This window comes from Cryptomeria japonica, chromosome 5 (assembly GCF_030272615.1).
Source record: "Cryptomeria japonica chromosome 5, Sugi_1.0, whole genome shotgun sequence".
NCBI classification, from domain to species: Eukaryota; Viridiplantae; Streptophyta; class Pinopsida; order Cupressales; family Cupressaceae; genus Cryptomeria; species Cryptomeria japonica.
Window position 1 is genome coordinate 681,146,758 of NC_081409.1, and position 10,626 is coordinate 681,157,383.

Genomic DNA, 10,626 nt, shown 5'->3' on the forward strand with positions numbered 1-10,626 from the left:
GATTAGTAATCTAGATACATACTTCACAGATCTATTATGTAAAAATAAAGATATTCATATCTATATAATCTAGTCTTTTTATTAAAAGATATTGTAAATATTCCTAATCATAAAGATGAAATCAAAATACTATGTCTAATAAGAAAGTTTCTATACCGAAAACTTACATAACTACTACATAAGAAATTTGTATACACTCCAAACTCTATAAAATGAATCTACACCATATGTTGCCAAATTATTTAAACTCTTTTAATGAATCCACAATGAAAATAAATTAGATAATAATATATTAAATTAATTTTTTTATTTTTGAATATATGTTCTCTTCCTTAATTGTTTCCAACTTTATTCTCGTGTGTTCTTTAATTTGTTATGTTTCTTTTGGTCTATTATCTTCTTGAGACTTCTAAGTACTTATTTAGAAAAAAAAAATATAATACTGTTATTTTATTCATTATTTAAAACAACAATTCAAAGTTACACCTCACAAATGTTTTTGATAATAAAGCAGCCAAAACAGGGGGGCTGACCCGGAAGAACAACAAGCCTCAAAAGAGAGCTAACCAACAGACACACCACAATCAAACAATAGTCAGCCAATCCCAACCTTAAACATCAAAAACAAAAACCGCCTATAGCTATTGGATAACCCAAGATTGAAACTAATCTCATCCAAATAGCCCCTTAAACAACAGATACACAACATATTATTCATAGTATAACTGAGGAAAGTAGCAAGAGTCTTAAACTTAATAGGGATCTAGTTGATCCAGAAAATAAAACTATAACAAAAAGGAACAACTTCCACCATTAAACATGTTTTCCAGCTCCCAAGTGTTGTGAGAGCATGAGCCCAGTCTAGTCTTCAGCAAGGAACTCAAACAGTTCCTTCGTGGTGTCGGCTTCCAGCCCGCCTTGATACAATTTCTCCTGATACAACAGGCACATTGAAGTAGCTGAGGAGTGCATGAACTTTATGGCGAATTTCCCAATTTTGTCGACATGGGACTTGAGATTCTCCAGCTTCTTCTTCACTCCATTCAGGTCCTCGAAGATGGCATTACAACCCGCACACTACACCACCACCTCCTTCTCCCCACCTTCAACAGTAGTCTGCCCACTTTCTTCCATCCTCCTCAAAGATATGCGAGGGGGGAGGGGGGAGTGTTAGAATAAGGGGAGGCGGTTTTATTATCATCCTTGTTTATCTCAGAGTCAAGGGCCTTAGTACCCAGCTTAGAGGAATCCGAGCCTTCCGTAGCCTCCATCTCATCCCCAACCTTATCACTTTCAGCCTTCTCATAATCTTCCTCCTCCTCATTAACATCGTTCTTTCTAACAATAATTTGTTTCATCTGGGATTTGCCAGCAAACCTGTGGGATCTTTGCGGGGTCACACCATCCTCCACGCCAGACTCGACTAACAGAATTTTAGGATCTTTCCTGGATTTCTTGGAGGAGGGTTTAGCAATAGAAGGGTTGCCTTTGTTCTTCGCCTTTGTTCTTCTCCCCAATTTTGGGGGAAATGAGAGGGGCATGGTTAGGGGATTGAAAAGGCGTAATAGGTTTTTTCGAGGCATTTTTGAGACCTTTTTTAGAACTAGCAGGGAGGCCCTGGATGTAGGGAGCAGGTTGAACAGAGATGGGTTTAGGGGGACACAGGGCCCTGTGGAAGTTGTAAATCTGAAACATCAGACCCTGGTGGAGGATGGTGTAATATCTATCTTGATTCATGCAATGTCGGACATGTTTAACAATAGACTCTAAGGTATGCATTAAAAAGAACGGGAAATAAATAGTATCATGGTTGCGAAAGTGATTGAGCAATGAGAAATGGTAATAATAGAAAACACCATACCTTCCCTCCAGGGTAAAGTATTTCATAATGATTTTGCACACCTGGCCCCACGGGTATGGAAGGCATTCCTTGTTGAAACCCCCTCGCATCTTGATAGGTTCGTCATCTTTTTTGTAGAAGTGGTTCATACTGGTCTCATCCACGACCCTGCTGGTTTTCTTCCACTTCCTTCCCTCAGTTGAAAGACCCATGGCTTGGGCAATGACGTCCTCACTGATTTCAAACGATATATCCCCCATAACAATTCTCCTATCATTCCAGCTACTCACAAACTGCATGGAGAGGTTCTCGTCAAACCCAGTCATGGCTTCCATGAACGAGACGATGCCCCCTTCCTTGGCGTACATCCAGACGCAAGGGTCATTGCGAAAGCAGTCGTCAATAGTGTAGCTTCCTCCAAAGTGATGTTGGGATGCAACATGGACCAAAAAATGGTTATGCAGAGGGAAAAACCAGAGCAGAAGATAAGAAAACTCGACTGAGAATTAGCTAAATTGAGGTGAGAGCTCCAATCATTATCTTTTGTGGTGTTTCCCAAGGCATGCATCCGACAGCTCTAGTAAGCATGCGAAGGGACACCTCTTAATTCATCCACCAACTTGCAAAGATCTTCATTATTGAGAAATCTTAAGTTCTGGTTATGGTAATAAATGATGTACTTGTTGTGGTTAGTCAACTTAATGAATAAAAGTTGGTGCTTAAATCCTTTCATAATACAATTATCAGTGGCCGACCATGTCATCACCGGACCGGTGCACTGGAGAAGGTGGGGACCATAGGAAGCCACCTTGGTGTAGCCCATCCAATTTGAATTTGAATTTCCCTCTTGTATCTTGGCATCACTAACGAGCCAAAACGACCCCCCGTAAAAAAAGACATAGCACATCATTGGCGAGTAGAGAAATTCTAGTCTCTCCCAATTAGGGACTTCTGTCTGTCAGAAAGGGAATCAAGGTGTCTCTAGCACCTCATACCAGTTAACTCAAGGCCCGTCGCAGCCAGAGAGTCAACCACCAAGTTACCCTCTCTTTAAATGTGTTGAATTTGAAATTCCTCAAGCCAGATAATCATTGGCCAAATGTCCTTGATAATGTTGCTGATCATCTAGCTAATCCCTACAACTCCTTTAGCCACCTCAATAATCAGCTTAGAGTCCCCTTCAATGATCAACCTTTTAGCATTAATGTCGAGGGCCAATTTAAGCCCCCAAAAGAGAGAAAGGGCTTCAACCATTTTACTCGAGATAGAGTCAAAATTACCCGCATAGGCCAAAATCAGGTTGCCTAAGCTATCTCTAATAGTTCCTCCTCTCGCCGCAACACCACTGCGAGCGACGCCATTGAAGTTAAGTTTGAGACACGAGGGGGGCATAATCGACCATCTAGTATTAAGCCTCTCCATTTTCTTTGAGTTTTCATATTGAAAGAAGTTGTCTGGCAGATTCCATATTCTAATCCAATTGCAATCCATCACCATAGGGGTTGATTGTAGAGTTTTCCATTTACAGACCAGAGCATTCTCCCTGAGGAGCTTTTCAGCTATGCCAACCACTGTTTCAGTAGAGTTATTCATTCTGTGGAAGATCCGATTGTTCCTTCCTTCCAGATATGCCAACAAATATGAGGAAGGATGAGTTTCCAAAACTATCTAATCAGCTGGTGGGCAGAGGGGCACTTCCAGTTGCTGATAAACTACTGCAAGTCTTCTAGGAAGGTCCATGCAATATCAAATTTCTATAAAACTTTGTGCCAAATCGTAGAAGAAAAGGGGCAATGGATAAAAAGATGATTTATGCTCTCCTCAGCACAGTTGCACATGACACATTGGTTGGCAAGCAGGAAGCCACACCTTTTAAGGCTATCAATAGTAAGGATCTTCCCATGCAGAGCTATCCACCAGAAGAAGTTGATTTTAGGGATAAGCTGTGAGCTCCAAACTTCTCTCCAGTTGTGGCAATCATTCACAGGGGCGAACAAGAGATTGTAGGCTGATTTAACATTGAAATACCCTGAGGGATTCATAGCCCAAACAAACTTATCAGTATGAGTGGAATGGGGGATCTTGACCTTCTCAAGAAGAGATTGCAACTCACCAACCAAATGATCCCAATGAGTATTATTTCCTAGACCATCAACAAGCTTTAACCAACAACGAGAGGGAGAAATGTAGTTTATCACAAGCGGACCCAACGAGTCCTTGAGAGTTCCCATGAGGCAATTGAAGCGGGAAGAGGCCAGGGGTCTATCGCCAATCCAATTGTCTTCCTAGAATATGACCTTCTCACCATTGCCCACCTGCCATTTTAGACTCTGCTTAAGCAGTTTCCTATTTTTGACAATGTTGTTCCATATCTTAGACCCAGGTGGAAGCTCATTAGAATAAAGAAGGGAAGAGAAGGGGGTGTGATTGAAATACTTAGCCCTCATGATCTTGCACCAGTCAACTTTATCCTTCGTAAGATTCCAACCGATTTTAGTCAGCAAAGCCTTGTTCAGGTTTGAATTTTTTCTGATCCCAAGGCCTCCCGTGTACTTAGGTTTGCACACCACCTCCCAATTGACTAAGCTGATTTTGGACTTTTCCTCCATCCCCGTCCAAAGAAAACTTCTTTGAATTTTCTCAAGTTTCTCAGCCATAACAATGGATATCTTGAATAGAGATAGAAAATAGACCGGGACACCTTGAAGAGAGGCCGATAGAAGCTAGAGTTTACCCGCACTAGTCAAGGTTTTTCCAGTCCAGCCAACAAGTTTTTTCTGCATTCTTTCTAAGATTGACTCCTAGAAATGGGAGGTGACCTCCTTAATTGTGAGGGGAAGTCCCAAGTAGGAATCGAGGAGATCAACAACACAACATCCAAGAATATGCATAAGTTTACCTTGGAGATTTCTATCAGTATTAAAAATATATATTTTGCTCTTGTTGTAGTTGATGAGTTGTCTCGAGGCAAGGGTGTAATCTTCCAACAGGTGTTTCCATTCTTTAGCTTCTATAATGGACGACTGGACAAATAGGAAGGTGTCATCAACAAATTGCTGCATAACCATTGTGAGAAGGGTAGAAGCAGCTTTCACCCTCGAGATTTTTTTGGTCCTGATTAAATGGGAGAAGTTCCTGCTCAAAACTTCAGCCACCATAATAAACAAATAAGGTGAGAGAGGGTCGCCATGTCTTAGACCCTTCCTAGCCTTAAAGAAACCATAAGGGGTGTCGTTGACAATCACTGAGTAGTGAACACTTTCCACTGCCACCTTGATAATATCGATGAATCTTTCCTGGAAACCCATCTTGGAAAGAATAACATACATAAACTTCCAGTTAACTTTATCCTAAGCCTTAGAGATGTCAAGTTTAAGAGCCATACCTGAGTTGTGACTTTTTTCCATGGAGTGGATGACCTCATGGGTAGTAATGACTACATCGAGAATATGCATGCCCAAAACAAAACCCCTCTGGGAGGGGCTAATGCATCTTTCAAGAAGGGGTTTAATTCTATTGACAACAACTTTAGAGAAGATCTTATAGACCGAGTTACACTGGCTGATTGGGTGGTAATCAGACATAAACTTTGGGTTAGGAACTTTGGGCACCAAAACAATGAAAGTGTTATTCAACTTCTTCAGAAGGTTCCCAGTGCGAATGAAGTCCCTGGTATCTTTGGTTAGATCATAAATTACAGTTTCCCAAAACATCTGAAAGAAAGTTGGGGGGAAGTCATCCGGTCCAGGGGCCTTATAGGCTTTCATTGAAAAAATTACCTCTTTAACTTCTTCTTCAGACACACGACTTATCAATAGCTCATTATCAACATCATTCAGGACTTGAGGGATAAGACTGAGAAGCTTATCACTAACCTTAGTAGGTTCGTTGGCCCTGTCATTCATGTAGGCAAGAAAAATGTAGGGAAGCCCATTGGCCAATCTCACTATTCTCCACCAATTCCTCATTCATGTTATTGATTATGGATCGAATAGTATTCTGCCTCTCGTGCTTAGAAGCAGATCTGTGAAAGAAGGAGGTGTTCCTATCCCCCTCAGTTAACCACTGGACTCTGGATCTTTGCTTCCAGTAGATTTCTTCAAGGTTCATGATTTCTTTCCATTTTTGTCTCCATCCTTCCTCCTCTTTGTGGATATCCGCAGAGGTGTTCCCCTCTGCAATGGTTCTCTGGAGGTGGTCCAAATTGGTTTCAACCTCCTTTCTCTTGAAGATATCCCCAAAGGAAGATTTGCTCCAGGCTCTAACCTCCCTTTTGATTATCTCCAGATTTTTAGTTATTCTAAACATAGTTGAACCTTGAATAGGGGAGTTCCACCAACTTTGGATACAATGTTTAAAATTTGGGTGAGAGTGCCACATAATCTCATATCTAAATGGTATGGGGCCCGAGGTCGGCTTGTCAATCCATGAAAGGAGGATCGGGGAATGGTCAGAGATAGTGTGCGAGAGAGACACGAGCGAGGAATTGTTGCCAAGGTTCCACTTGCCCGGGATTAGAAACCTATCCAGCCTGACCTGAATCAGGTTGGAGACTTTTCTATTGTTAGATTAGGTGAAAGGATTCCCTTGGAGGTCAAGATCAAGTAACTCGTTATTTCTAATGAAGTCAACAAAGTCAAGCATACTATCACTGTAGTCAGTTATCCCTCCAAGCTTCTCAAAGGGAAAAAGGGGAGTGTTAAAGTCACCAGCTAATATGAACATAGCCTCCCTATTATTAGTCATGAAGGTAGTGATTTCTTCTTAGACCCGAGCCCAACCATGTCTAGTATTAGGAGCATAAATGTTGAAAAAATACCAAGAGAAGTTGTTCAAAGTGAACCTAGTAGTAAGAAAGTTGTGAGAAGTGCCAACCGCGTTCCCATCCAAATTGTTCTTATTCCATAGAGTAGCAATTCCTCCTGAAGCACCCTCCGCCTCGCCATAATGGAAAGCAGCTCCCGACCATATACTGTCCACGAGCGTAGAAAAATTTTGATGTCATTTTCACCTCCTGGATTAGAATGATATCAACCTTACTGGTAACTATTCTTTTCTTAAGAGCATACTGCTTCAGGGGGTTATTTAAACCCCTTAAGTTCCATGAAAGGAACTTCATTTCTTGCCTTTCTGAGATGTCTCCAGAGTAATTGTCTTCCACTGGCAATTTCCCTGGCCATTACCTTAGTTCAGAGGGTCCTCTTAGGGGGGGGTAACAATCTGAGCTTCCTCCACATTGACAATACACGAGGACGACATCTTCTCCTTCAACTTTTCCTCCGAAGGTTGAGGGGTCAGGCAGTTAGCAATAACATGACCATATTTTCCACATCTTTGACAATAAAGGGAAGCATTCTTGTAGACAATAGCTTGCGTCCATTTACCCCATTTGGATTTTAGAGCTATGAAATTAGGGAGGGGGTTGTTAATAGCCACATTCACACAAAGGCGAGCATAAACAAGTCTAGACTTCTGCATCGTCACATTATCAGTAGCAACAAACTGACCAAACGAGTTACCAATCCATCTAAGAATGGTGTCATCCCAGAACTCCAAAGGGAGGCCAGGGAGTCTGATCCAAACCGACACCAGTCTAAGGAGGTTTGCGCTAGGGTCAAATCCCGGTTTCCACTTAGAGAGAGTTAGGCAGTGTTTACCGTAAGACCATGAACCAGACATAATGTATATTAAGTCTTCTTAAGCAATGAATCTGAAAAGAAAGATCCCCTCGACATAGTAGAGACAAAGACACTACCTTTTAGTTTCCATATGGAGCCAGCCCATCTTTTGACCATATCTATAGTGGGTTTGAAGGCTAAGAATCTCCCCACCAAGAAGAGGTGTAGGGAGGAAGCGATATTATCCATAATACTATCGGGGAGACAAATCTCGGGGCCATCCTCTCCAGCAGTTACCCTAGGCAGCAACGTTGATGACCCTGACTTAGAATTTCCAACAAGGGCACCTTTCTAGGTACTCGCTTGAGCATCCCCAAACAATGGCCCCACATCATCAGACTTGGGAACCATGTGAGGAGAATCCAAGTTGGAGGTCGCAATAGGAATCTTCTCAAAGGAGGGGGCCTCGTGCAGCTCCGCATTACCAGCGTCAACAACACCAACCGAGGGAGCCCACCCAACACTCTGGGAATGCAACACAAGAGCCAGATCCTGACACACCTGCAAAAGAGCAGGGGGGTCAGGTTCTAGGGAGGAGGAGCCCGAGGACGGACCCTCCCCAGCAGAAACGACAACCATTACAGGAATTCAAAAATCAACAATTTTTAATTATTTTGAATTTGCAGGGTGAATGTCAAATCTCAAACATACATTAATATATAACTATCAATTCACCCGCTTAAAAGAAAAAGCCAAAAACACAGGTCCATGCAAGAATGACTTGAGAACAATGGATATAATACTTATTGTATTCCCATTAAGTTATTATTTCCTTGTACTATTTTTAACCCCCGACCTCATCTTCTACCCCTCTTTGTCGTGATTTGGTGAGACCTTATGAATATTTATGGTATTGATTTACAATTTACTAAAGAATTCAAATTGCTTTTATGAATATTTAAGTAAATTATTCTCTCATCCTCTTCATAATTTATGGTTTATTGTCAATTGCCTAGGATAACTGAAAGAGGCAAATTTAGTTCTAGAGATTAAATAAATAAATAAATAAAAATGCAGCAAAATGGTTTTTAATCTAGAACAATAAACAACTTTAATAATAATATGGGTTGGATTTTGTTTAAGAAGTTCTATATTAAATTTAGGTTGGAATTTGATATGAGTGTGCTGGGTAAATGAAATTAATTGAAGACTTGAATAACTTTAAATACAAATGTGTTTTAGTCAGGATGAGTGTTTATCTAATTTCAAAAAGAACAAATTATGGTTATCAATTTGTTTTGACTTAAAATTAAATTGAAATGAATAATGCATACAAAATATATAATAAATAAAAAGAATAAATATATAAAGTTAAATAATAAATATATGAAAAACATATAATAATAAAATCTATTATATTAATTAATAGATGGAACTTTATAAAAATCACATGATATCATTATTATATTGAATGTGGATGAACTTTTGATTAGTTTGTAAAGTTGAGTAATCTCCACACAAAAATTGCACTCCAAAAAACCTCTCAAATCTATAAAACACAGCATTTTTTTTCTAAATTTTTTTGTAATTTAACAATAATGAAAATGCAGATTATGACAATTGAACTCCTGAAATTTTCTAAAAATCCATTATATTTTAAGATTTTTGAGAACTGTATTAAATACGATTTTGTATGAAATTTAACACACATAACTATTCTAATAAAATAGACTTGGCGAAGGATTATTTTTCATGTGGACCATTAGTAAAGCCTTTATGTTCTATAACACGGGCAAAACGTTATCTCAATTAATGTGCTAGTACGTAAGCAATGGGAGAGAAAGTATATCTGGGTTGAACGCTGTAGATTCATTCCGAGCTGTCCAGGCTTTTACCTAGAATATCTGATTGCCTTGCATGTTATGTTTTCATCAAATTTATAATGAGAACTGCAAAATACGGACCCCAGAAAACCTACTTTGGAGCGCCAACACCAGAATACTACCGAAACTTTTTAAACCAAAAAGTGGTGCTTTTTGCTGGACAGAACTGACTGTTTATGATAACGATAGACATAATAAGTGATGGGGATGTCTGAGCAGAAGACGAGAAAACAACAGTTTATTTTTATTTTTTAAATTGGTGACGATGGTGATTTTTTAGAATTTTTATAACAATTTTAGGTCATTTAATTATTTGATCTTACAACGGTGTAAATTTATTTTGTAACAAATATTTTTTGTATATTTAGTTAAGGATATTAGGGTTTCACATTTATAATGATTTGTATTGTTATTTTTAGATTTGATTGTTTTTTCATCAAGTCACATTTAACGTGATATTAACTTTCCATTATCATGAAGATAACATGAAATGAAATAGTGTGGTGAAAGAAAAACTCTATACAAACAAAGAACACACTTAAAACATAATTAAAATTATAAACCATTTTCTTCTACCAATTTTTTTACAAAACATTTAGAAGAAAGGACTTAGTAGTTGAGCACTCTAACTTCATGCTTCTTAAAGTCTTATGTGGAAATTTCAAATCACTCCCAAATTTTTAATAATAACTTACTTGGCAAGTATTTTGCTTGTAACTAAGGTTTTAGGGCCACATCATCATGCTTTTTGCTAAGGTGTCTAATTTGCCAAGGTATCTATAAAGGACCCCCCAAAAAGAATGAGACAAATACTTTACAGAAACTCACGTTATATTGATGCTCATGTGAATCACATGATTTGTTGCTTTTTAGATCTAAAGAATACATTTCATTTACTTATAAGTAGTCATCAACAACAATCAGATCTTAAAAATCACAAATATTGATATAATATAAAAAAAATATTAAACATTAAATTAACTAACATTATAATAACTATTAAAATCCTCTACCTCTATAAAATCTTTCTATCTATCTTCCAATCAAACTTCAGAAAGCCCTCAATTTTAAATCTTGAAACAAAGTATATATATTTTTAATTTTTTGGGGGCAGAATTCTCTACCCTATCAAAAATCTTTCTACCAATCAAACTCAATGCCCTATCAAAAATCTTTATAAACCAATCAAAGTTCAAAGAGCCGTCAATTTTAAATCTTGGAATGAAGTCTATATTTCTTGACAGATCACTTTCTTGCTAACTAATAATTGATTGAGCACGCCGTC